Raw genomic sequence first — 26,529 nt, 5'->3', positions numbered from 1 at the left:
TATTATTGCATTGGAGGCGGTTCAAAGATTTATTAAGTTTATTTCTGTGATAATGAGGTTGACTAATGAGGAAGGAATGAGCAGGTTAGCGGGCATTTACTTATTAGCATTTAGAATGTCAGGTGATCTTTTTGAAACATGTAATACTCTTAAGGTTCGTGAGAGGGTAGATACTAAGATGATGTTTCTCATCATGGGAGCATCTAGAAATAGAGGCTCAGCTTCAAAATATAGGACTATGGTTTATGACTCCCTCTTGGATATGTTTAAGAAGAGAAGCATGTCAGATACGAGAGACAAACAATTGTCAAACTGACCATCCCAATCACATTGTTAGGCCAGTAGGTGGGCAGGCAATTAACAGGCAGCTTGCTATTTCCAAATAGAATATTAACAGTAAATTTAGCTTATTACAAAGAATTGCTTAAATATGATACTACCCACATCATAAGACAGTTGCCATGTCAGACATGCAGGAATGAGCTGGCCTTTTATCAAACACAAGCTGTAGAAAGACAGTAAGGAAATGGGGAATGTCTTTTCACAGGTGCCCTGTGTGTACTTCCAACCCCAAGATCTTGCCCTGCTCTCCATCTGGCCTCCAAGACACATTCACCCCCTCCACACCCCCAACCCACTCACCCTCATCCCAGGGGACCAGCTGGCTCTATGGTCATTCAGTTTTGTGCGAGCCTGCTTGCAGTGCTGGAAGTGGTCACTGGCGTGTCATGCTGCTGGAAATTCTAGTCCTACTGGCCAATCAGATTGGCTAGCAACTTTCAAGGATATCACTGGTGGAAGTCCACTGTCTGCCTTAGCCTATCAACAGCATATTATAGTTGGTTGCAAGATATATCTGTTAGTTGCTGTCCAACTTATGCAACATGCTGACACAGCCTACCTTCCCCAATGATATCTGGCCAGTGAGAAGCCCCTTTACATGGCAAAGAGGAGGAATTTCTTCTATAGAGCAGTCACTGAATTTTGAATTTCCATACCACGGATAGCAATGGAGGCTGTGATATTGAATACATGAAAGGCTAAATTGGACAGATTTTTGATCCAAAAGGGAATCAAAAGGGGTCAGGCAGGTAAATGGACTGAAGACTACAATCAGATCAGTTATGATAGTATGGTTGTATAGGTTGAAGGAGATAGGTGGCCTGCTCCTTCTCCTATTTTCTATGTTCTTGTTTTCAGCTAATTGATGTAGAACAAATTCTTTGTCCATTTACTGTTATACCTCGATTACCAGAGAAAATGACTTCATGGTTTCAAATTCATCAGCAGGTTTCCTTGACTAGAGGCCCACCTGCAAAATATTGAATGGATGATTGGTTCACATTTCCAAATTAAGTATAAAGGAACCAATTTTTAGTTTGATTCAACTTCAGTGATACTTCATCTGGGGCGGTGCCTGACAATGTCCCTGACATTAAACTTGTCCAATGTTACCTCACTGGTTTCAGTAACAGACAAAGCAATTTTTAAAAGAAGTCCTAGAAGTGAAGAAAAAATATCAATGAGTCAAAATATCTAGCAACAAGCTTCTTGGCATGGAGTTGAATGTAACTAAGGCATTTGCCCCAGAACTGCATTTGGTCTACTATACTTTCAACCATTAGATGAAATAGTTGCTGGAATGGACCAGATATATTCATAAAAGTTCTTTCTGTAGCCAGCTAACGTGCTATATCAAAAATGTTCTTGAAGCATTACATTTCTACAATATAGGTAATGGTGCCAGATGGCATTTTTAATTGAACTCTTTGTTTTATCCAATTTCAGACTGCAAATAAGGTTGAGTCAGGTTCCTTTCCATGTATTTAATTTCAACAACTAATTAAAATACAGCAGAAATGGCCAGTAGACAACAATTGCTTCACAACAGCCAAATGTTGAAAATCTGGCAAAAAAGAACAGCAGCAGACTACTTTATTTCCATGTTAGTGCTTGGCTTAGGTGTGGTTGAAGCATGAACAGGAGTTTAGACCATCTTTTATATAAAGTGACATCTCTTACAAATTAACAGATGAACATTTTGTCAAAGAAAGTTTGGACAGAGGGATATGGACATTGTTCATTCAGCAATTAGCAATAAACTGCCTAATCTGATCAAGACCACTTAGTGCTTAAGTACAATACATATGTTTCAGAATCGTACATAGTTCTTTTCAAAGTAAATTAAGTGACCCAAATTTGTATTTCAATTTCTGTCATGTGACTTTACATCTTAAGACAGCTCAAAATTGAGCTGAAAGGTAAAACCCCTAATAAAATTCAACATCTCATTGATAATTTGATGGTATAATAAATTTAAACATTTTAGTAGATCATTTAGAGCAACTGTCATCTTCCATTCAAGTGCCTCACTTACCAGTCAATCTCTGCTTCAAAGAGCAGCCATGAACTGCAGAAAGGCAATAAAAAGAGATGGAAGGGAATGGATTTGAAATCTTCTGGAGTTGAGTGCTTATCAAGAGATTATTGTTATGTTAAGACCAAAAGAAATAGGAACAAGAGTAGGCTATTGACCTCTCAAGCCTGCTCCACCATTCAATAGGATCTTGACCAATTCACTATATCCACTTTCCTGCCCTTTCCCCATAATCCTTGATTCCTCTACCTATCAAATACTTAAAATTTACACACAGATTCCTTTTCTACAGCGCTCTGTGAAGGAATTCCAAACACTCACAACCTCTTGAGAGAAGAAACTCCTCTTCATCTCAGTATTAAATTGGCACTGTTTTATTTTGAGACTATGCACTCTGGTCTTAATATCTCCAGTGAGGGGAAACATCCACTCAGCAATTACCTTGTTAAATCCTGAAAGAAGTCTATACATTTCAATGAGATCAACTCTCATTCTTCAATGAGCAGAGTCCCAACCTGTTTAACTTGTAACTATGAAACAATCCCTCCCTGCCAGGGATCATCCTAGTGAATCTTCTCTGAACTGCCTCCAATTAAATAACACATTTTCTTAAATAGGGGATGGAAACTGATCACAGTACTCCAGATGTGGTCTGACCAGCGCCTTGTACAATTGCAGCAAGTCTTCCCTCCCTCTTGTCTTCCAACCTCTTTGAAATAAGGGGCAACATTCCATAAAGCTTCCTGATTACCTGCTGCACCTACGCACTAGTTTTCTGGTTTTGTATCTTAGTACCTCAGGTCCCTTTGAACTGCAGCTTCCCTCCATTCAAATAATACTGTCCTCTTTTGTTCTCCCTTCTAAAATGAAATACTTCAGATGTTCACACATTATACTCCATTTGATTCATTGATTTATTGTCACATGTACCGAAGTACAGTGAAAAGTTTTGTTTACGAGCAGTACAGGCAGATCATAGTAAGCAAGGATGTACAGGTCAGAGGTTGTAAAAAGATTTAGAGGCATACAGGTTGCATTGCACAGGGCATGTGCTAGTCAAGATCAACGTTGGCAATATCAGCATTGTTTGATGCTACGGTGTCCATTCTAATTACAGCTGGGAAGAAGCTGTTCCTGAACTTGCCTGTGCGTGTGTTCAGACTTCTGTATCTTCTGCCTGATGGAAGAGGTCGTAGGAGATCATTACCAGGATGCGATGGGTCTTTGATGATGTTGGCAGCCTCTCCGTGACAGTGAGCCATGCAAATGGAGTCCATGGGTAGAAGGTTAGCTCTGGGATGGTCAGGATTAAGCACACCATCTTCCGTAGTTTCTTACGGTCCTGAGCTGAGCAGTTGCCATACCAGGCCATTATGCTTTCAATGGTGCATCTGTAAAAATTGGTGAGGTTCTTTATGGACATGCCAAATTTCCTGAGCCACCTGAGGAAGACGAGGCCTTGTTGTGCCTTCTTGACCGTCACATCTATATGGAAGTCCAAGACAGGTTGTTGGTTGTCGATTGTCGTCACTCCAAGCTCTCCACCCAACATTTTCCACATGTGCTTAACCTATGAATAACTCTCTGTAAACTGTTTATATCCCTCCCACAATCTTCCTTTGCTCCTATTTTTATGCCTTCTGATAATTTGGTTACAGTACATTCACTTCCTTCCTCCAAGTAATTAATACATATTGTAAACCGTTGCAGTCCCAGCACTGATCCTGGTAGAATACCATTGTTCATAGGTTATCAACCTGAAGAAGAATTCCATATCCCAACTTTTTGTTTCCTGCCTAATAGCCAATTCCCTATTCATACCACCATATTACCTCCAATACCAATGGCTCTTATCTTGTGCCTTAACGTTTTGTCAAGAGCATTCTAGAAGTCCAAAGGCAACACAATTACTGTTCAACTCTATCCAACCTGGTTCAGACTTCCTCCAAAAACTCTAATAAATTGGTCAGACATAATTTCCCTCTTATTTAGCTGTGCTGACTCTGCTCAATTACATTGTGATTTTCCAAATGTTCTGCGATTACTTTCTTTATAATTAATCCCATTTGCATTTCCAACAATAGATGTTAGGTTAGTTGGCCAGTTACCCACTTTTTGCCTCCTTCCTTTTTTGAATAGGGGTATCACATTAGCAGTGTCGCAATTCTTTGATATTTCCCCAGAACATCTTTGTATCCTCTTTGGCCACAGGTGAGATCCCAGAGGACTGGAGAATAGCCAACGTTACCCCATTGTTTAAGAAGGGTAGTCGTGATAATCCTGGGAACTACAGGCCTGTGAATCTCATGTCGTTGGTAGGGAAATTATTGGAAAAGATTCTCAGGGACAAGATCTATATGCATATAGAAGCAAATGGACTTATTATCAATAGAGAGCATGATATTGTGCGGGGGAGGTCAGTAACTTGATGAGGTTTTCGAGGAGGTGACAAAGATGATTGATGACGGAAAAGCAGTTGATGTTGTCTACATGGACTTCAGTAAAGTCTTTGACAAGGTCCCTCATGGCAGACTGGTACAAAAGGTAATGTCACATGGTATCAAGTGTGAGGTAGCAACATAGATATAGAACTGGCTTAGTCATAGGAGACAGAGGATTGGAGTGGAAGAATGCTTTTCAGAATAGAGGGTTGTGACTAGTGGTGCTCCACAGGGATCAGTACTGGGACCCCTGCTGTTCTTGATATACAGAAGAGCTATGGAGGAAAATGTAACTGGTCACGTTAGTATGTTTGCAGATGAAACAAAGATTGACGGAGAATTGTCAGAGGATACAGCAGGATATAGATCAGTAGGAGGCAATGCAGAAAAATGGAAGATGGAATTTAATCAGAACCAATATGAGGTAATGCATTTTGGAAGTACAGGTGGAAATTATACAGTGAACGGCAGAACCATTAGGAGTATTGACATGCAGAGGGATCCGCGTGTGCAGGTCCACAGATTACTGAAGGTGGCAGCGCAGGTAGATAAGGCTTATGGCATGCTTGCCTTCAATGGAAGAAGAATTGAGTACAAAGATAGACAAGTTGTGCTGCGGCTTTATAGAACTTTAGTTAGGCCACACTTGGGATATTGCATACAGTTTGGAATATTGTTTCCACACTGTAGGTAATCTAATCTAATCTAATCTAAACAGTTCTAGTCACTACACTACCAGAAGGATGCTTTGGAGAGGGTACAGAAAAGGTTTACCAGGATTTTGCCTGGTATGAGGGATTTTAGGTATAAAGAAAGGTCGGATAGACTGGATTTGTTTTCACTGAAACGCAACACTATGAGGGGGCAACCTAATAAATGATTATAAGGTTGTGAATGGCATGGATAGAGTGGAAACTATGAGGCTTTCTCCCCAGGGTGGACAGGTCAATCACTAGGGAAGACAGGTTCAAGTTGCGAGGGGGAGGTTTAAAAGAGATGTGCAGGGCAAATTTTTCACACAGAGTGGTGAGTGCCTGGAACACATTGGCAGAGGGAGTGACGGAAGCAGACACAATAGCAGCATTCAAGAGACACCTGGATAAATACATGAATAGGAAGGGAATAGAGGGATATGGATCTTTTAAATGAAGACAGTTTTAGCATGGAAGGACAAAATATGGCCGCTCAGGCTTGGAGGGACAAAGGACCTGTTCCTGTGCTGTTCTTTGTTCTTTTTTTTTAGAACTGTCCTCATTTAGTACAGTGCTACTTCATCACCTTTTCCATTCCACAAGGTCAAATAACCCTGAATGGTAAGAACTCAGTTTTGATCTCCTTGTAACCTACTTCCATGGTGGCTGAGATCATATTCATTTACCTCAATTTTCATCCAGGTCATTCAAAATGCTTCATGCATCAAGATGCAAAGCCTTTAAATCTGTTCTATTATCAAATTTCCATACATTTTATTGCTGTTTGGTGCAATGTGACATTCTCACATTCTTTCCCTTCCTTTATTTGTTGATAATATCAGCCCATCACTAACCTGCAATCCTACCTTCTCCTTTATCTTTGATTTTTTAATCTTCTAGACCTAGCAAGACTCAGGTAACACCTGCCCCTCCTTCCCAGTACTGGTGCCAATGGCTCACAAATTCAACCCAATTTCTCCCATACAAATCTCTCAGCCAATAAACGCTGATGGATTGTAATTCCTATTTCAAAGGAAATATTTAGTGAGGCAGCAGTGCTAACCACTGAGCTACCATGCCGCCCCATGTTACACATTACAACCTTTACATCATGTAAATTCTCTTCAGATTTTCATGTAATGTCTTTTGTAATCTGCTATTCATATTAGCATTGTGAAGCAGCAGTGCTAGCCACCGTGCCACTCATAGACAGAGGGATACGGACCATGTAGAGGCAAAAGGTGCATAGTTTAGAAAGGCATCGTGTGTTGGTGTAGTCTTGGTGGCTAAAGGGCCTGTTCCTTCATTTGCACCCCGTACCTAGCTCGCACCAAGACTGCTTCTGGCTGCTATTCATATTTTTTGAAGTTTTTTGCATAGACTCAATGATTCTATGATTCTACTCTATCTAGCCATCTCATGATTTTAAATACTTCAATCAGACAAGTCTCAAATTTTTAAATCTATCCTTGTAACTAAATTATCCCAAGAATCATTCTTATAAGTTGTCTCTGCACTCTTTGCAATGTGTTCAGATCCTTGCTCTGTACACAATACTTCATCTGACATCTAACAAGTGTCTTATACAAGTTTAACATCACCTCCTTGCTCTTATTCTCTATTCCCCTATTAATAAAGCAGAGGATATGTATGCTTTACTTACTGCTTCCCACTTTCAATGATCAGTGTGTCTGTGTGTATATATGTAGGTTCCACTGCTCCTGCACCCCCTAAGAATTTTATCCCAAATTTTATATTGATGTCAAATTCTTCCTACCAAAGTGGACTCTCTGCAATGAGGTATATCTACCAGCTTTCTCCCAAACCAATCAACTTACCTATGTCCTTCTGGAGTTCTACACTGTCCTCCTCATGGTTTACAATTCTTCCCTTATTATGTCATCGGCAAATTTTGAAATTGTCCCTTGCAACTGAAATCTAGATTATTAATATATATCAGGAAAGACAAGAGTCCCGATGCCTGGGGATCTCTACTACAAAACTTACCTCAAAATGTCCATTGACCATTATTCACTGTGTCCTATCACTCTGCTAATGTTATATCCATTGTTGCTACTGACTACGGAGTCACAAATGGTACTGAATATTGTGCAATCATCAGCGAACATCCCCACTTCTGACATTAAGATGGAGGGAAGATCATTGATGAAGCGGATGAAAATAGGTAGGCCTCAGACACTATCTTGAGGACCTCTTGCAGAGATGTCCTGGAGCTGAGATGACTGATCTCCAACAATCAGGACTATCTTCCTATGTGCCAGGTATGACACCAACCAGTGGAGTATTTGCCCCTGATATCCATTGATTCCAGTTTTGTTAGAGCTCCTTCGTGCCACACTTGGTTGAATGCAGCCTTGATGTCAAGGGCTGACAATTTCACCTCACGATATTAAAACAGAAATATTGGTTTCCTAATTAAATCATACAATTTTTAAAATTCTGCCGAAGTCCAAATGATGGCAAAGTGTCACTGATATTTGGACTTGGAATTAATTTCTATGAATTTGATGACTCATACAGAACTTCCAACCAAACTTGTGATTGAAGGTTGCAACAGAGAAGAGTGGGCATTTTGACCTTCAGGGCTGGAAGAGTTATTTATTCTTTCATGGGATGATGGTGTTACCAGTAAGATCAACATTTGTTGGCCATCCCTAGTCACTTTTGTACTGAGTGACTTACTAGACCACTTCAACTGTACTCCTGAGAGTTTGGAGACTGACATAAACCAGACTAGTTATATAGCAAATCTGCTTATCTAAAGGACATTAGCGAACCGGATGAATTGCTACAATAATCAATGATAGTTTCATCATCACTATTTCTGAGACCAGCATATATACTCCAAAATTACAAATTGAATTTGACTTCCATCTGCTCCTATGGAGGGATCTGGACATATGTCCCCAGAGCTTTATCCTGAGTTTCTTCATTATTGGTCCAGTAACATTACCACTATGTTATTGTCTCCCCTGGAAGGGAGGCTTATGGTTGTGATGCGATAAGTGGGTTGTTACGAGCGATTGTTGGCTATGGGGAGTGAATAGTGTTTGGTGGGTATAGGGGTAAAAAGCTTGCTGACTGGCTCAAGGGGATTGATAGCCAGAGAAGGAATACTAGTAACTGGTGAGGTGTGATTAGGGGTACAGTGATTGCAATGAGGTCAACGATATGCAACTCATAGAAAATCAGTTCCCTAATTGGGACTGCTAACCTGATCCAATCAGGGAGCCCTGGCTGACAGATATACTAACAGGTATGTCAGACATCCTGACATCCTGACATTCTGAGAGCTGGATCAGTGACAAGGATTCTGCACATGTAGATAAAGGGTGACTTAGAGTCATACAGTCACAGAGTTGTACAGCATGGAAAAAAACCTTTGGTCCAACTCGTTCATGTCGACCAGATATCCAAAATCAATCTTGTCATATTTGCCAACGTTTCACCCGTATCCCTCCAAACCCTTCTTATTCATATACCCATCCAGATGCCTTTTAAATGTTGTAATTGTACCAGCCTCTATCATTTCCTCTGGCAGCTCACTCCATACATGCACCACTCTCTATATGAAAGGTTTGCCCTTTTAAATCTTTCCCCTCTCACATTAAACCTATGCCCTCTAGTTTTGGACTCCGCCATCCTAGGGAAAAGACCTTGGCTATTCACCCTATCCATGCCCCTCGTGATTTTATAAACCTCTATAATGTCACGTCTGAGCCTCTGATGCTCCAGGGAAAATAGCCTGAGTCTATTCAGCCTCCTCCTCATGCAGAAACCCTCCAATTCTGGCAATATCCTTGCAAATCCATTCTGAATCCTTTCAAGTTTCACAACATCATTCCTTTAGCAGGGAGACCAGAATTGTATGCAGTACACTGGCCTCTGTGGAGTTATTTCAGAGGCAGCAAGAGTAAAGTATGCTTCTGAAGAATTTCACTCGCAACAGTCATCTTTGAGTTGGGGGAAGCATTTCTGGCATCATGTCGTTATTTGGGAAGCATGACTTGTACAATCCTACCGTCGAAGACTTAGCCTAGTATGTGGAAAGATATTATTTTTCCACGTTATTTTTCTAGGCAAATGACATTGGGGCAGATTAAAAGCAACAAGCAGTTCTTCTGACAGCTTATGGATGCATAGCTTTATTGGTTATTAGGAGCCTGGCTTTCCACGAGGCACCAGATACTAAAACCTTTCAAGAGTTGACGGATTAGTTAAGGAACATTATCACCCCAAGCCTCCTTTAATTGTGAGATGCTATTGGTTTTACTCGACAATTTGAGAACCAAGGGATTTTGATCAGAATTTTTGATTAAGTTAAAATGACTGGCAGAAGCATATAATTTTGGTTTAACCATCAATGAGATGCTGAGAGATTGTTCAGTATGTGAGATCAATGATGTAACTGTGCAAAAAAGCCTATTAGCTGAAGCTCAACTGGACTTCAAATTAGCACTACAATTGATGTTATCATTGGAAAATGCAGCAAGTAAAGTATGAATTACAGCGTATTCCAAAGGAGGTGGACTCCTTTGCCAGTCTAACTGAGTTTGGGGAACACCCTCACTTGAGGGGAAGTAATTGCATAGCCTCACTCAGGACATATCATGAACAGATTCACTCGAGGTCAGCCCACATCAAGCCCCAAAACAAAGCCAAGCCTCAGCCAAATGGTTAAAATTTTCTTCAGGATCTGGGCCAGCAAGCCATTGCAGTTGCTGGCAGAATGCAGACTCGAGACAGCAAAAGAGCCCCACTAGATGTAAATTGAATAACAGAACTGATAGGCCAGTATCCAGGAGAATCCACACCCTGAAAAGTCCCCCTACATTTGGTTTGGAACAGTTCAATTGCTTAGCAAAATCCAAATCCAAACCAATCAAAATAAACATCTGGTTAAATGGTCACCTAGTTCTAATGGAGGTCGATACAAGTGCGGCCACTTCAGTGATCGTAGAACAAGTCTTTAACAAAATTTTCTCTGGAGTCCAACCGTTAAATTGGCACAAGCCCTCGGCTCGACCAAAAACCTATTCTGGGAAACATTTACATTTTAAGATTACAACTTTGGTTCCAGTCTTTTATAAGAAACAGCTGGTTCAGTTATCGCAGATTGTAGTAAAACATCAGGCCCAAACTTGATAAGGCATAATTGGTTGAGAAAAATTCACCTAGTTTGGCTCAACATTTCTGATTAGAAAATGGCTGCCTGCTGGGATGTTTTTCAGGAAAATCTAGGAATTATCATAGGACCCAAGGCCCCCTTGCATGTTGACTAGAAAGCAATTCCATAATTCTGTAAAGTCCATACTGTGCAAATGTAGAGGCAGAAATCAGAAAGCTGGAAAGTGAAGAAATGATCAAACCAGTCCAGTTTGCAGAATGTGCAGCACAGGTCGTACCGAGTCACCTTGTGGGTCTTTTAAACAAATGGTAAGCCACTTTTCACAACTGGATAAATACTCATTCACTTGCATCGAGGATTTGTATGCAAAGCTGGCGGGTGTTGTCCTTCACGAGGCTGGACATGAGCCATACATCCTTTCAACTGTGGTTAGATCAGGATTCCAAAAACATGCTACATTAGTAACATAAGGGTTCGTACCAATATACGAGACTGCCATTTTAGGTATCATCAGCCTGTGCAAATTTTCAGCAAAAAACAGAGAATATTTTGCAAGGTCTACCCCAGGTCATCATTTATCTGGACAGCATGCTAATAATAGGGAAGACCAATAAGGAGCACTTAGAGAACTTGGACATAGCCCTTACTTTCTCCCAGGCAGGCACATGCCCTTACAAGAGAAAAATGTGTGTTCCAGGCATCCCAAGTGACCTACTTGGAGTACAGAGTTGACAAGACTGGGTTACACGCAATGGAAGATAAAGTAGGGTCAATCAAAGGTGCCTTGGTGCCCACACCTGTAACGGAGCTTAGGTCTTTCCTTGGGCTGGTGAATTATTCTGAAAAGTTCAAACATTACCCGGACTCCATTCTGGCACCTTTGCATCAACTCCTAAAAAAGGTCATCCTTGGAACTGGTCGCGTAACCAAGCTATAGCTTTCAGGTAAGTGAAGAAACAGCTAACATCCTCGAAAATGTTGGCACAGTATGATCCCAAGTGAGATCTGATATTGACATGCGATGCCTCCCCATAAAGCTTCTGGGTAGTTGTAGCTCATAGGTGGCCTGGTGGAGAGGAATGCCCAACAATATAAGCATCCAGTACTTTGGCTAATGCAGATTGTAAATACACCTAGACCAAAAAAGAAGGTTTGGCGGTCATATTTGGAGTCAGGAAGTTCCACCAATACCTTCATGGACATAAACCTGTAATAATAACAGACCATAAACCCCTGCTGGGTCTACTTAAACAGGACAAAGCAGTGCTGCCCATAGCTTCAAGCTAAATTCTGCATTGGGCTGTACTACTAAGTGCATATAATTACAAGTTGGAACATTGTCCAGGAGGCCAAGTAGCAAATGTGGATATATTGAGCCGGCTCCCACTGGCAGATACACAACAATAGGTACTGCCACTGGAAGAATCCGTAAAGGTTTTAAATTTTCTAGACACATTTCCAGTCACAGCTGACAATATCAGACTTTGGATGCAGAGAGATCTGGTCCTGGCAAAACTGAAGCAGCTTGTGGTGATGGAGGAAAATAAAGGGCCATTAAACCAGAATTGAAACAGTTTTGGATCCGGAGAGACCAGATCGCTGTAGCAGATGGCATACAATTATGAGGAGTAAGACTGATTGTCCTAATTAAAGGTCGCAGCCAGATACTGGGTTAACTCCACCAGGGTCATCCAGGGATTTCCAAAATGAAGATGCTGGTGAGAAGTTGTATCTGGTGACCAGGTCTGGATACCGACATAGCTGCATTGATGGGGCAGTGCCCAGAAGGCCAACAAGGGCAAAATTACCACTAGCAGTTCCTACATAATCGTGGGAATGGCCAAGTAAACCCTGAACTTGGTTACATGTCAATTGTGCAAGTCCTTTCATGGGCTCAATGTTATTGCACATTGTGGACACCCACTCATAGTTGGACGTGCATAGAGTTAATTTGTCAAATACGGAGACAACAACTGAAAAACTGCAGGCATCTTTTGCAATATACAGACTCCCAGGATTGTTGGTCACAGATAATGGGCCATTGTTTACCAGCAGGAAATTTGAGCATTTCCTAAAGTTGAATGGCATTTGACAGAAAAGGACAGTTCCATACCATCCATCAGCCAATGGTCTGGCAGAAAGAGCAGTACAAACTTTGAAGTCCAGGTTAAAGAAACAGTCTGCAGCTTCACTAGATACCAGAGCCAGTTCCTATTTGAATATAGGACCACCCCTCATACAACTGTAGGAATAGCCCCTGCAGAGTTGCTAATGGAAAGAAGACTCCATACCAGCTTAAATCTGATCTTCCCGGATCTGGAGGAAGCGTGAAACAGCATCAGGAACGCCAGTGCAGAAGACTCCGCTAAGTGAGAGAGACAGTTTGCTACAGGGGACAAAGTTTGGTGTAGAAACCATGGAATGGCCCTACATTGGTAAGAGGCACGGTCGATGCGAGGTCAGGTCCAGTGACGTATAAAATTTGGGTAGGTGCAACAATGCTGAGCAAACACGTGGGCCATATGAAGGCTGCAAACTTGCAAACAGGGCAGACGTCAGTGTGCCTGGCTCCTCAGAACATTTGGAAAGGCTGCTGGAACCCATGGGTTCTCCACCCTCAATCAGGCAGTGAAGAAACCTCAGAATCTAAGATGGACACAGCTGATGTCGTTGCTTTCATGCCTTTGACACCTGAAGAGGAGGATGAATTTCTTCCAAGATGCTCTGGGCGCAAGGGGGCTACCTGTATCTGAAGCAGAGTCAGAGGAACCCGACCCAGTGCTAATACGGCCCGGGAGGAGATACAAGGAAAACAATTGTCCTAGATCTTCAGACTCAGAGGGACAGGTATGTAGTGATTGTAATTAAGTCAGACAGATGGACCTCATAGAATATGGGTTTCCTGATTGGAGCTGTTCATCCAGTCCAATCAGGGAGCCATGGCTGACAGATAAAAACAGGTGTGTCTTTCACTGTGTCTCACACCTGCGCACACACACCATGGGTGCTGGGGGAAAAAATAAGCACTACCGCACTTAGGTGGTAGTGTGGGGGTTAAACAAAAGAAATAAACATAAAAAAGAAGAAAAAAAAACAGGGTGTGTCAAACATATTGACGCTCTGGGAGCTGGCTCTGATGGAAAAGTGTCAAGGACTCCCATGTATAAATAAATGGGGACTTGGTAACAGGATACCAGCCTCATGGAGTTATTTCAGGTGGCTGGCATTGATGTAATTAGCACCTGGATCAGAAGGATCATCAGTTGGGAGGGCTAGATTTAGGCTGTGATCTTTTAATGTAAAGTCTGGGAGGAACATACCTGCTCCTCCCTGTACGACATTCAGATAAGTATGGGGGGCATTTCTGCCTAGTTATCACATCATGTTATCTTCATATAAAACACGTGATTACTTTAAAATTGAAACATTTGAGGCATATACTGATGTAATTTCAATACATTATTGTGACCTCCTAACCATATGTTTTAATGGTGAGTTTATTTGACTCAACATGGCAGATGACACATTTCTAGGTTTCAATTCCCTGAAGAAAAGGAAGACGATTCCAAAGTTAACATCATGGGTTATGAGCAAGATTAGAGACTTAAACAAAACATCCCAGAAACAGTAATTAAACAATGGTTAAAGAAGCTTATTTATCTCTACATTTGTTAACAGTTTTGAGAATGATGTACATTCTTAGTCCATAAGTATGAATTCTGTCGTATGAAGCAATTAATATCTGCAAAGGATTAAATAATATTAAGCCCCCACCCACCAGGAGAAAAAGAACTCTCTCTAGTTGGAACCAACCAGTTCTATACTGATTCTGTATTTGTTATCAAAACTGTGTGAAAATGGTTTAGTAGTAGTAATTGAATTTACTTTTTAGTTGAGTCTAATGCCTCACAGGAGACCACCGTGTTTCTCGGGTGTCACATAACTTGCTATTAAGTAACATGTAATAAACTGTTCACTGTTCTTCAAGATTACCAAAGACATTGTGTGGACATCCTTCCTGACATTGTATCAGTGACTTAAATTAACACCGGCAAGAAGTGTCAAGAAACCACCCAAAGCTTCTTAGTCTTACCATTATAGAATGGTGGCAGCAGTGGTCACCTGAAGACTTAATTTAGCTGTATATTATAATATGCTTATAAGGTGGGCACTGCTGTTTCACATAATATAATATACTACAATGCTACAGCAGCAGTGGTCACAATCTGAAGATATTCAGTTTTACAAATGCCATAGCCAACCTAGAGGAAGAAAAAAGAAAAAAAACATTCCAGTCAGAAAACTAAGTGTGTATTTCTATATTCAGAAGATTAAAAAGCACAGAGTCTAACAGCTTCAGTAAATGCAGAAGCCAGTAATTAAAAGAGCAGCAGCATTGTCAGGAGGAATAAGCTAGCAAGTGAAAGCCTAAAACAGCAAAATATAGTGAAAAATAGTGTTAAAAGCTTGAGTAGAACATAGAGAAAGACTGTAGGAGTCATGGAGAAAATCCACATCATAAACCCACAATAAAATGATCGATATCAGACACTCGATGTAAGTTAAGTGGAAAGATTAAATTTATTATATTTAAAGAGAAATTCTAAGCTGAGAAGCTTAAGGATGGCTTATATATCAAGCAAACAAGCAAAGTTAAAACTTTTTAACAATTTCTGAAAAGAAAAATAAGAATGTACAGTTCAAACCTCTTCATGATAAAACATCATAGCTTAAAGATAATATTTTATGAGCAACTCATCTGCATTATCCAGTAATTAAATAAAATAATTACAATCATTAGAAAACTTGCTGAAGAAGATTCAAGATTTAATACTATTGAAGTGAGTAAGGACAGCTTTATCTACAAGACATTAGAAAATTCATCAACAACTGTCAAGAAATGCTTTAAATTAGAGAAAGCAACAGCACATAAATAGAGGGCTGAATCTTTCCAAAACACATATTTGGCAAAATGTAATTTTGAGTATTTCTCTCAACAAGACTTAGCAAGTTTTCTCACACTATTGTCTAAGACTCACCTTATCAACTGCCTACCACAGTCCTACAGTAACCCTCTTGTCCAATGCTAGCCCAACTTTTCCATTAGCTGTAGCCAGAAGTATACACTATGTGTTTGGCATCATGGTGCCATACTTAAAATGTTGCTCTGCACCCAGTTAAGCACTGGCATTGCTGCCAATCATGTTTTCACACACTGTCCCAGGGAATGGCTCATAAGGTCAAAGTGGAGCTTCACTTTGCCGACTGGGACTTGGGGTCCTGGTGGTTGGATGGTGCAGAGGAGAGCAGTCCTATTCCCACAGAACTGCCAAAGGAAGCAATGTCACCAGATCTTGCCAACTTGGTTTGAAGTCAGCACCCAGATCAGTCTCCAAGCTCTACAAAAAGGCTCTGCACTTGGCAAGCTTAAGTACCACCATGTTCTCTCTTCTATCTTAAACTCCATCTATCTCACTCCAAGGCTAACCATTTTCACTAGTACATGGAGTCTACTTTCACTCACTCCATCGCATCCAATCCACCCAGACTACTAACCCTGCAAGTCCTCTGCATTTCCTACTCACTCACTGGGGCAGCCTCACCAATTTTCACAAACCTGCACCAGCACTAACAGTTGTAAAAGAAGAAGATGGTCTGAGTGCACATACGTGCACAGGTGATATGTCACTAAGTAATTTTGGGCCTTTGCAAATATATGCTCTCTTTCACCATTTTGTGTGTGTGTGTGCGCACGCATGTGTGTGTGTTCAATCGCAACTTCAATGTAGAAGGTACAGAATCCATCCATCCTTAAGCAACATATTTCCATGATCCAAAGTGTGATGTGAATAGCTCCTGTGTCAAATGCAAACAATGATTAAATCAAAGATGACTGATACTTTGGGAACATTTTTCCAGATAGATAAACATTCTTATTGCATTACTGGTGGGGTCAAGGGAGGCAATGGACTAGTTGTATTGTCTCTAGACTGTTAATCCAGAGATTCAGATAATGTTTTGAGGACCCGGGTCTGAATCCCACCACAGCAGATGATGTAATTTGAACTCAATAAACTCTGGAAGTAAGAGTCTAATGATGACCATGAATCCATTGGCGATTGTTGTAAAAACCCATCTAGTTCACTAATGTTCCTTAGGGAAAGAAACTGCCATCCTCACCTGGTCTGGCCTACATGTGACTCCAGACCCACAGCAATATGGTTGACTCTTAACTACCCTCTGGGCAATTAGGGATGGGGCAACAAATGTTGGCCTGGACAGCAACGCCCTCATCCCGTAAATGACTTTTTAAAAATAGTTTTCTTGAATGTTATGGTCGGGGTGCTTAAGACTGCACACAATAGACTACTGTCAAATCTCAAAAGGAATGGATTGCTTGCAGTTGTGTTTCAGCTGCAGTGAATGGTTTTGGTGTAATGGCGTTGCCCTTTGAATGTTCTCACACTTCATAAACATGAAGCTCCCTCCTTCACAGAATGAAGCACTTACCCCACCTAATCTGGGTGTGGTAGCAGCCATTTTCATCTCCATTGCTCACTTTTAACTTACAGGATGTGGAAGGCAATAGTGGCCACTCTTCAATGGAGTCCAGTTCAGTTCCCGAATATTATCTAAACTCCATGCTTCTGACCTTATGATGAAAAGAAGACTCCAGCAGCAGAGGAGTTTCTCGATTACCATTAACACTAGTTTTTCTAGTGTTCATCGAACCAAATGTAGCTTTGATGTCAGGGGCAGTCACTCTCACCTCCCCTTTGGTGTTCAATTCTTTTGTCCATATTTGAACCAAGGTTGTAATGAGGTCAAGGGTTGAGTGGCACTGATAGAAACCAGAATGAGCAAGTTACTGCTAAGCAAGTGCTGCTTGACAGATTTTTAGATGATTTCATCTAGCACCTTACTGATGAGATGAATAAGCACCAACAATCACAACCATCTCCTTTTGTGGCTCCATATAATAAACCTGAGGTGGCTTATTCCCTTATGGTATCAGTAGCTTACCAGGAAGTACCAGCAAGAATGGTTGTAGTGGCAATAAACTTCCAAAAGCTTCTCAGGCCTATCATTATATTAATTTCCTGGATTACTTTGTAGTCAACATTTAGAAACTTTACATGAAAATATTTGTATTGGGAAAGCTGCATATAACCACTTAGGGAACTGTTGCCATTGGGAAAAGGTAAATGCAAACAGTGTTGTCTAGTTTATTGGTAAAACAAGGAGAAAGTGAGGACTGCAGATGCTGGAGATCAGAGCTTAAAAATGTGTTGCTGGAAAAGCGCAGCAGGTCAGGCAGCAACAAAGGAGAAGGAGAATCGATGTTTCGGGCATAAGCCCTTCTTTAGGAATGAGGAGGGTGTGCCAAGCAGGCTAAGATAAAAGGTAGGGAGGAGGGACTTGGGGGAGGGGCGTTGGGAATGCGATAGGTGGAAGGAGGTTAGGGTGAGGGTGATAGGCCGGAGAGGGGGTGGGGGCGGAGAGGTCGGGAAGAAGATTGCAGGTCAAGAAGGCGGTGCTGAGTCTGAGGGCTGGGACTGAGAAAAGGTGAGGGGAGGGGAAATGAGGAAGCTGGAGAAATCTGCATTCATCCAGCCACAGGGGATGAATGCAGATTTCTCCAGCTTCCTCATTTCTCCTCCCCCCACCTTTTCTCAGTCCCAGCCCTCAGACTCAGCACCGCCTTCCTGACCTGCAAACTTCTTCCCAACCTCTCCGGCCTATCACCCTCACCCTAACCTCCTTCCACCTATCGCATTCCCAACGCCCCTCCCCCAAGTCCCTCCTCCCTACCTTTTATCTTAGCCTGCTTGGCACATCCTCCTCATTCCTGAAGAAGGGCTTATGCCTGAAACATCGATTCTCCTTCTCCTTTGATGCTGCCTGACCTGCTGCGCTTTTCCAGCAATTTTGTGTTTCTTTCTGATTTACGCTAGCTGCAGTTCTTTGTTTTGGGACTAGCTGGATCAAAGGTTCTGTTTCCATGTTGAATGACTTGATGACAAACAGATGGAGAGAAACAGTCAGACACCAGAATCCATTTTCCTAACATCAGAATCGTATCTTCCTTGGCTTGTCCTCGAATGGCTGAAGGTTGTGCAGATTTTCTTTAGGAAATTGGATCCTGGGACTTCACTGCTGTTTCAGTTACCAAGTTGCAGTTTGTGATGCTGGCAGTCAACCAGGAGTACACACCAGTATGGGATGGAGCTGTCATCAGTTTGTAGGGTGTGGACTGTGTTTCAGCAGGAGCTATGGGATTTCAGACAGGTTTTTTTTAGGTCCTGTGTTATTGGAAGCATTTGTTAGTTGTCAGCTGCCAATGTACTTTGAGGTGGATGCTTTCTCTGCTGACACCAAAAGGTTCGACATGTGCTAGCACACCACTCAAGTTGTGTGATTGGTCCAAATGATCTAGAAATAATACTACACTTCTAGAGATGGCTATCAACCACCATGCTCATATGTCAGTTGAGCCAGGTTGAGTAGCCGTACTCTGCTGTTGTGGAGACGAAGTTGACTAAGGTTGCGCTTAGTGCATTTGTTCTGTTTTCACAAGTGGTACCTTTACATACCCAGAGACAGCAGAACTCTTCATGTGGTACTCTTGTTAAGGTAAGTTTTCTTGTCCTGTCACTTGAAAACTGACTAACTACTGCTATCGAGAGGGGAACCAAACCCTGACCACCTAGTTGAAACAATACAAGCCAGCTGGGCTAAGTAATTGAAGCAAATGATTGAGATTACTCAAAAAGGTAAATTAGATGTCAAAATAAAAAATTGAATGTAAGAAAGTAATTGTATTTAAACAGAGGCTTAATACTTCCTCAGGATGTCTCACAGTCAATTGTTTACTTTCGAAGGGCAGTCATTATCGTTACGTAAGTAATTTACATAGAAAAAGTACCACAGGCAATGATTAATTGAATTAGCAAATAGTTTTGTCTTCAAGTAGTGTGGGTTGAGAGAAGAATGTTGACCAGTGCACTAAGAATAGATTACAATTGTGTGATCAGAGTTTAGTACATCTATCCAAGCTAGTACAGGCCATTCAAGCGATCTTTGACCAACAAGACAGACTACTCTGTGTTGCTTTTCTTGATACACCTTGTAAGCTGTATATATAGAATTAAAAACAGCTTTTTGCATTAATCTGCTAACATGAAATGCAGTGCTGTTCATTAGAAAAACATTGTGCAGTGATTCTGAGAAACAGTTTCTGAAGTTGAATCCCAGAAAGTTACTTCCCAAGACTTCTGTGCTTCTCCTTTCAGTCTAGTTCACCATTAGAACTTTCGACAACAGCAGCAAGGATATGGAAATAGCTGAGGGACAGGAAACACAAAGCAGTGACAAAGATTGTTTTACTTAATACATGAGAAAGATGTATAGTAGAGCAGCCCAGTGTTAAAACTGGAACCAATCATTCTCTTGATTTGCACTGATGACCCAGATTTAGGTGTAAAGGCCATAGTTTCAAAAGTTATAAATGACACAAAACATGGAAGTATTGTCAACTGAGAGGAGGGTAGTAATAACATTAAAAAAATGGCCAGATTGATGGATTGAGCAGACATTTGATAGATGAAATGTAACACAAAGAAGTGTGAATTGATAACTAGGAAGGATAAGATGAAACAACATTAAAGCAAATGACACAGTCCTAAATGTGTATAGGAGCAATGGAAGCTGGAGTATGTATGCACAAATTATTAAAGGTGACAGGGCAAATGAAGAAACTGGTTAATAAGGCATATTACCTAGAAGTTGCTAAATTCAACTGGCAATTTAGATCAAGCAGTAGTTCAATAAAGATGCAATGGTAAGGCAATATTTGTGGATACACAGAATAAATACATTCCAACAAGAAAGGAAAATTCTGAGGGGAGGACCAACTATTCATAGTTAACTAAAAAGGTGAAAGAGTATTTACATTTTTTTTAAAGCATATATTGCACAAATAGTGCTGCGGTAGTGTCCCTGCCCCTAGACCAGGAGGCTCAGGTTCAAATCCCATCTGCTCCAGAGGTATGTAATAATATCTCTGAACAGGTTCTTTAGATAAATAGATGAAATAAGAAAATATATAATTGCATAAAGGTTGGTGGCAGTACAGAAGATTGGACAAAATATAGAAAACAGCAATGAATGACTAAGAGGTTATCAACAAAGTAAAGTTACAGTAGGCTAGAAAGTGAGTTAGATATATAAAAGACAGATAGTAAGAGATTTTTAGAATCCCTATAGTGTGGAAACAGGCCATTTGGCCCAACAAGTACACACTGACCCTCCAAAGAGTAATCCATTCAGACCCATTCTCTAATACCCTACTTTTTTTACCCCTAATTAATGCACCTAGCCTACACATCCCTGAACACTATGGGCAATTTAGCATGGCCAATTCACCAAACCTGCACATTTTGGATTGTATGAGGAAACTGAAGCACCTGAAGTAAGCCCATGCAGTCACGGGGAGAAAGTGCAAACTCCACACAGTCACCCGAGGCTGGAAGCAAACCCAGTTGTGAGGAAGCAGTGCTAACCACTGAGCCACCGTGCCACACAATTAATCTGGATTCAATGGATATTTTAAAAAAGTTACCAAAATGTGTGTTGGTCCTATACAAAGTGAGTCAGAGGCATTAATATCGAAAAAATAAGGTAATAAAACGTGAATTAGATAGGTATTTCAAATTGATCTTCCCTTTAGTGTAATATCCCAGAAATATCCATAAATCAGGAAATAAAAGGCACAAAGGAACTCAAGAAAATTATTTTCACCAGGAAGTAGGATTGAGAAAATTGTTGAAGCTATATGGGTGGAACAGAAAAATAAGAAAGAGGTGATCACTTTGATGGAATTGTACTATAGGGGCCGCAATAGTCAGCGGGAAATTGATGAGCAAATATGTGGGGAGATCACACACAGCTTTAAGAATAGTAGGGTTGTAATAGTAGGGGGATTTTAACTTTCCAAACATAGACTGCCATATTGTTAACAGCTTGGATGAGGAGGAACTTAAGTGTTCAGGAAAACTTTCTTAATCAATATTGAGTTGGCCCGACTTGAAAAGGGACAATGTCTACCTCCTCTTGGGAAATAAGGCAGGGCAAGAGACTCAAGTGCTACTGGGGGAGCACTTTGGGACCAGTGAGCATAATTCTATTAGTTTTAAAATAGCTACGGAAAAGGATAGGTCTGGTCCTCAACTTAAAGTTCTATTTGGGGGCAAGGTCAATTTTAATCAAAAACTTACAAAAGTTGAATGGTGGAGATTGTTCACTGGTACAGGAACATCTGGCAACTGGGAGGTTTTAAAAAGTGAGATAATAAGAGTTCAGGCCAGCATGTTTCTGTTAGTGTGAAGGGCAAGGGTGGGAGGATTAGGGATATTGAGGCTATGGTCAAGGAAAAGGAGGAGGAATATGTCAGGTTTCTGTTTATTTATTCACAGGATGTGGGCTTGCTGACTATGCAGCATTTATTGCCCATCCCTAATTGCCTAGAGAGCAGTTAAGAGTCAACCACATTGCTCTGGTCTGGAGACCAGGTAAGGATGGCAGTTTCCTTCCCTAAAGGACATTAGTGAACCAGATGGGTTTTTCCAACAATCAATAATGGATTCATGGTCATCATTAGACTCTTAATTCGAGAATTTTTTAATTGAATTCAAACATCATCACCTGCCGTGGCAAGATTCAAAACTTAGACCCCAGAACAATATCTTGGCCTCTGGATTAATACCATCAGGCCATTGCTCCCCCTCAAATAAGTATAGGCAGCTGGGATCAAGTGAATCTCTTGAGGAGTATAGTGAGTGTAGGAGTACACAAATCAGATGGGCAAAAAGGGACATATGTTGGCTTTGGCAGATAAGGTAAAGGAGAATCCAAAGTATATTTCTGCAGTATATTAAGAGCAAAAAAGCAAGTAGAGAGAGAATGACAAAGTTCTTTTTCTCAGTGTAGGGGGGTCCAAAACTAGAGGGCATAGATTTAAGGTGAGAGTGGAAAGATTTAAAAGTGGTCTGAGTGACAATTTTTTTTTCACACAGAGGGTGTATGTGGAATGAACTGCTAGTGGGTTTGGTAGAGGTAGATACATCTACAATGTTTAAAAGACATTTGGACAGGTGTGGAAAGGTTTAGAGGGAAACAGCCAAATGCAGGCAAATGGGACTAGTTCAGTTTAGGAACTGGTCACAGTTGGGCTGAAGGGCCTGTTTCCTTCTTGTATAACACTATGACTCTGGGTTATGCACTGGTGTCTGGGCAAGTATCTGGGTTCTGATGTGCTTCATTTTGGGTCTTAAAAGAAGTGGCTAGTCAGACAGTTGGTGTACTAGTTCTAATTTCCATTCCTGATGAAGCACTTTTGCACGAAACATCAACTCTCCTGCTTCTCAGATACTGCCTGACCAACTGTGCTTTTTCCAGCGCCACACTTTTCGACTCTGACTCGTCAGCATCTGCGGTCTTTACTTTCTCCTAAAGGAATATATGATGATATAGTAGGACCCTGGGAAGCATTGAGGATCAGCAAGATTTTGGTGTGCATGTCTACTGGCAGGACAAATAGATGAAGTGGTTAAGAAGGCATATGGGATACTTGCTTTTATGAGCTGAGGCATAGACTTTAAGAGGAGGAAGTTTAGATCAGAGTGGTGCTAGAAAAGCACAGCAGGTCAGGCAGCATCCGAGGAACTGGAAAATCGATGTTTCGGGCAAAAACCTGTCATCAGGAATAGAGGCAGGAAGTCTCCAGGGTGGAGAGATAAATGGGAGGGGGGGGGGGGGGGGGGGGGGGGAGCTGGGGAGAAGGTAGCAAAGAGTACAATAAGTGAATGGGGGGTGGGGATGGAGGTGATAGGTCAGAGGGGAGTTTGGAGCACATAGGTGGGAAGGGAGATTGGCAGGTAGGACAGGTCATGAGGACAGTGCTGAGCTGGAAGGTTGGAACTGGGATAAGGTGGGGGGAGGAGAAATAAGGAAACTGGTGAAGTCCAAATGATGCCCTGGGGTTGAAGTGTTCCGAGGCAGAAGATGAGGCCGCCTTCCTCCAGGCGTCGGGTGGTGAAGGAGTGGCAGTGGAGGAGGCCCAGGACCTGCATGTCCTCGGCAGAGTGGCAGGGGGAGTTTAAATGTTGGGCCATGGGGCAGTAGGGTTGATTGGTGCGGGTGTCCTGGAGGTGTTCCCTGAAGCGCTCTGCGAGGAGGCGTCCAGTCTCCCCAATGTAGAGGAGACCGCATTGGGAGCAACAGATACAATAAGTGACATTAGTGGATGTGCAGGTGAAACTTTGATGGATGTGGAACTTATACACTTAATGGTAAGGTCCTAGGGAGTGTTGCTGAATTAAGAGACCTTGGAGTGCAGGTTCATAGCTCCTTGAAAGTGGAGTTGCAGGTAGATAGGATAGTGTAGAAGGCATTTGGTATGCTTTCCTTTATTGGTCAGAGTATTGAGTACAGGAGTTGGGAGGTCATGTTGCGGCTGTACAGGACATGGGTTAGGCAATTCTGGTCTCCTCCCTATCGGAAAGATGTTGTGAAACTTGAAAGGGTTCAGAAAAGATTTACAAAGATGTTGCCAGGGTTGGAAGATTTGAGCTATAGGGAGAGGCTGTACAGCTGGGGCTGTTTACCCTGGAGCGTTGGAGACTGAGGAGTGACCTTATAGAGGTTTACAAAATTATGAGGGGCATGGATAGAATAAATTGACCAAGTCTTTTCCCTGGGTTCAGGGAGTCCAGAACTAGAGGGCATAGGTTTAGGGTGAGAGGGGAACGATATAAAAGAGACCTAAGGGGAAACTTTTTTACACAAAGGGTGGTACGTGTATGGAATGAGCTGCCAGAGGATGTGGTGGAGGCTGGTACAATTGCAACATTTAAGACACATTTGGATGGGTATATGAATAGGAAGGGTTTGGAGGGATATGGGCCGGGTGCTGGCAGGTGGGACTAGATTGGGTTGGGATATCTGGTCGGCGTGGACAGGTTGGACGGAAGGGTCCGTTTCTATACTGTACATCTCTATGACTCTATGGAAGGCTCCTTTGGGGCCTTGGATGATGGTGAGGGAGGAGGTGTGGGCGCAGGTTTTGCAATCCCTGCCGTGGCAGGGGAGGGTGCCAGTACGGGAGGGTGGTTTGTTGGGGGGCGTGGACCTGACCAGGTAGTCATGGAGGGAATGGTCTTTGCGGAAAGCGGAAAGGGGTGGGTGGAAGTGCAGGAAGGTTATGCTGGAGCCATATACAAAGTTGATTGGCACACAACTAGAGTATTGTGTGCAATTCTGGAATCCACATTATTGGAGAGATGTGACTGTGCTGGAGAGGGTGTAGAGGAATTTTACCAGAATGTTGTCTATGGGCTGGAAAGTTTTAGTGATGAAGAGAGATTGGTAGATTAGGGTTATTTTCCTTGGAATAGAAGAGACTGAGTGGGGACCTAATTGAGATACAGTATATAAAATTATGAGGGGTATAGATTAGATAGAACCATTCCACTTGGTGAAGGAATCAATGACCAGGGGCATAGATTTAAGGTAAGCTGGACGTTTAGAGGGGATGTGAGGATTTTTTTTCTCCCAGAGGGTGATAGGAACTGGAACTCTCTCTATGTAAGGATGGTAGAGGCAAAAACCCTCTCAATATTTACAAAATATTTAGATGCATATTTGAGATGCCAAGGCATACAAGGCTATGGACCAAGTGCTGGAAAATAAAGCAAAGAACTGCAAATGCAGGAGACCTGAAACAAAAACAAAAACAAAAATTGCCGGCAAAACTGAGCAGATCTGGCAGCATCCGTGGATAGAAAAAGTTAGTTTCGAGTCTGGCAATTGTTCATCGGAACTACTGAAAATGGGATTTGAATAGTTAGGTGTTTTTTTTGACTGGCACAGACTCGATAGGCTGAAGGGCCTTTTTCTGTGCTGTAAGCCTCTGAAATTATCTCTGATGGGGCAGCACAATGGCTCAGTGGTTAGCACTGCTGCCTCACAGCGGCAGGGACCCAGGTTTGATTCCAGCCAGAGGCTGTTTGGAGTTTGCACATTCTCCCTGTGGGTTTCCTTCGGGTGCTCCGGTTTCCGCCCACAATCCAAAGATGTGCAGGTTAGCTGAATTGGCTATGCTAAATTGCCCGTAGTGTTCAGGGAGGTGTACGTTAGGTGCATTAGTCAGGGGTAGGTATGTAGGGCAAGGGAATGGGTCTGGGTGGGATACTCTTCAGAGGGTCGGTGTAGACTTGTGGCCCCAACGGGCCTGTTCCCACGTTGTAGGGATTGTAATTCTATCAGCACTGCCATGGAGGACTCCGCGACTGCTGTTCAGTCCTAAAGAAAAATCCACTCATATTTTTAAAAAAAGTTTCTAAACGCTCAACGCAGTCTTCAGCTCTTCCCTCGGTATTCTCCCCAAACTGCCCGAGGGATCACACCTTTTTGAAGTGCTGTGGAATAGTTTGCCACCCTAAAGGCACTGTATAAATCTAGAATGCGGTTGTCAAAAAGCAGAACCGCAGAGTCTTGGGAGCTTTCCATCAAGTGTGTCACAATTGCAAGGGGCCCCTGAAGAAATAATATGGGGGGGAAAGAAACTAAAATTAAAGCACATATATCATTAAACTTATTAGCATAAGGTACATATTTATGGTTTGCACAAAGTACACTCGTTTTCTCGATTGTAATAAATAGATCGCAAATGATATTGAGAGAAAAAAATGTAATGAGTTCTTACATGCCGGAACAGTGAACAACCACTTCTTGCCAACATTGCAGCTGCAAGAATTGAGCACGGGTTCTTAGTTTTTTTGGGGGGGGGTAACTAGGGCTGGAAGGTCGGTG

At 41.9% G+C, this 26,529-nt stretch overlaps 1 long non-coding RNA gene across 2 annotated transcripts; it reads right to left on the bottom strand.

Moving 5' to 3' along the window:
- Positions 1–1,811: 1,811 nt before the first annotated feature.
- Positions 1,812–26,529, bottom strand: LOC148151987 (uncharacterized). 2 transcript variants are annotated; one of them, XR_015761416.1, is made up of 3 exons: positions 26,423–26,529; positions 14,753–14,921; positions 1,812–3,862 (listed from the first exon to the last, which is right to left on the bottom strand). It is a non-coding gene; the product is annotated as an uncharacterized LOC148151987 (long non-coding RNA). The 2 variants fall into 2 exon arrangements; XR_015761417.1 differs by lacking the exon at positions 26,423–26,529 and adding an exon at positions 17,230–17,997.

The sequence above is a fragment of the Chiloscyllium plagiosum genome, unplaced genomic scaffold (assembly GCF_037043375.1).
Source record: "Chiloscyllium plagiosum isolate Xiang-an unplaced genomic scaffold, Cpla_swu_hap1 HiC_scaffold_2, whole genome shotgun sequence".
NCBI lineage: Eukaryota > Metazoa > Chordata > Chondrichthyes > Orectolobiformes > Hemiscylliidae > Chiloscyllium > Chiloscyllium plagiosum.
This window is presented reverse-complemented; position numbering and strand designations above follow the sequence as displayed.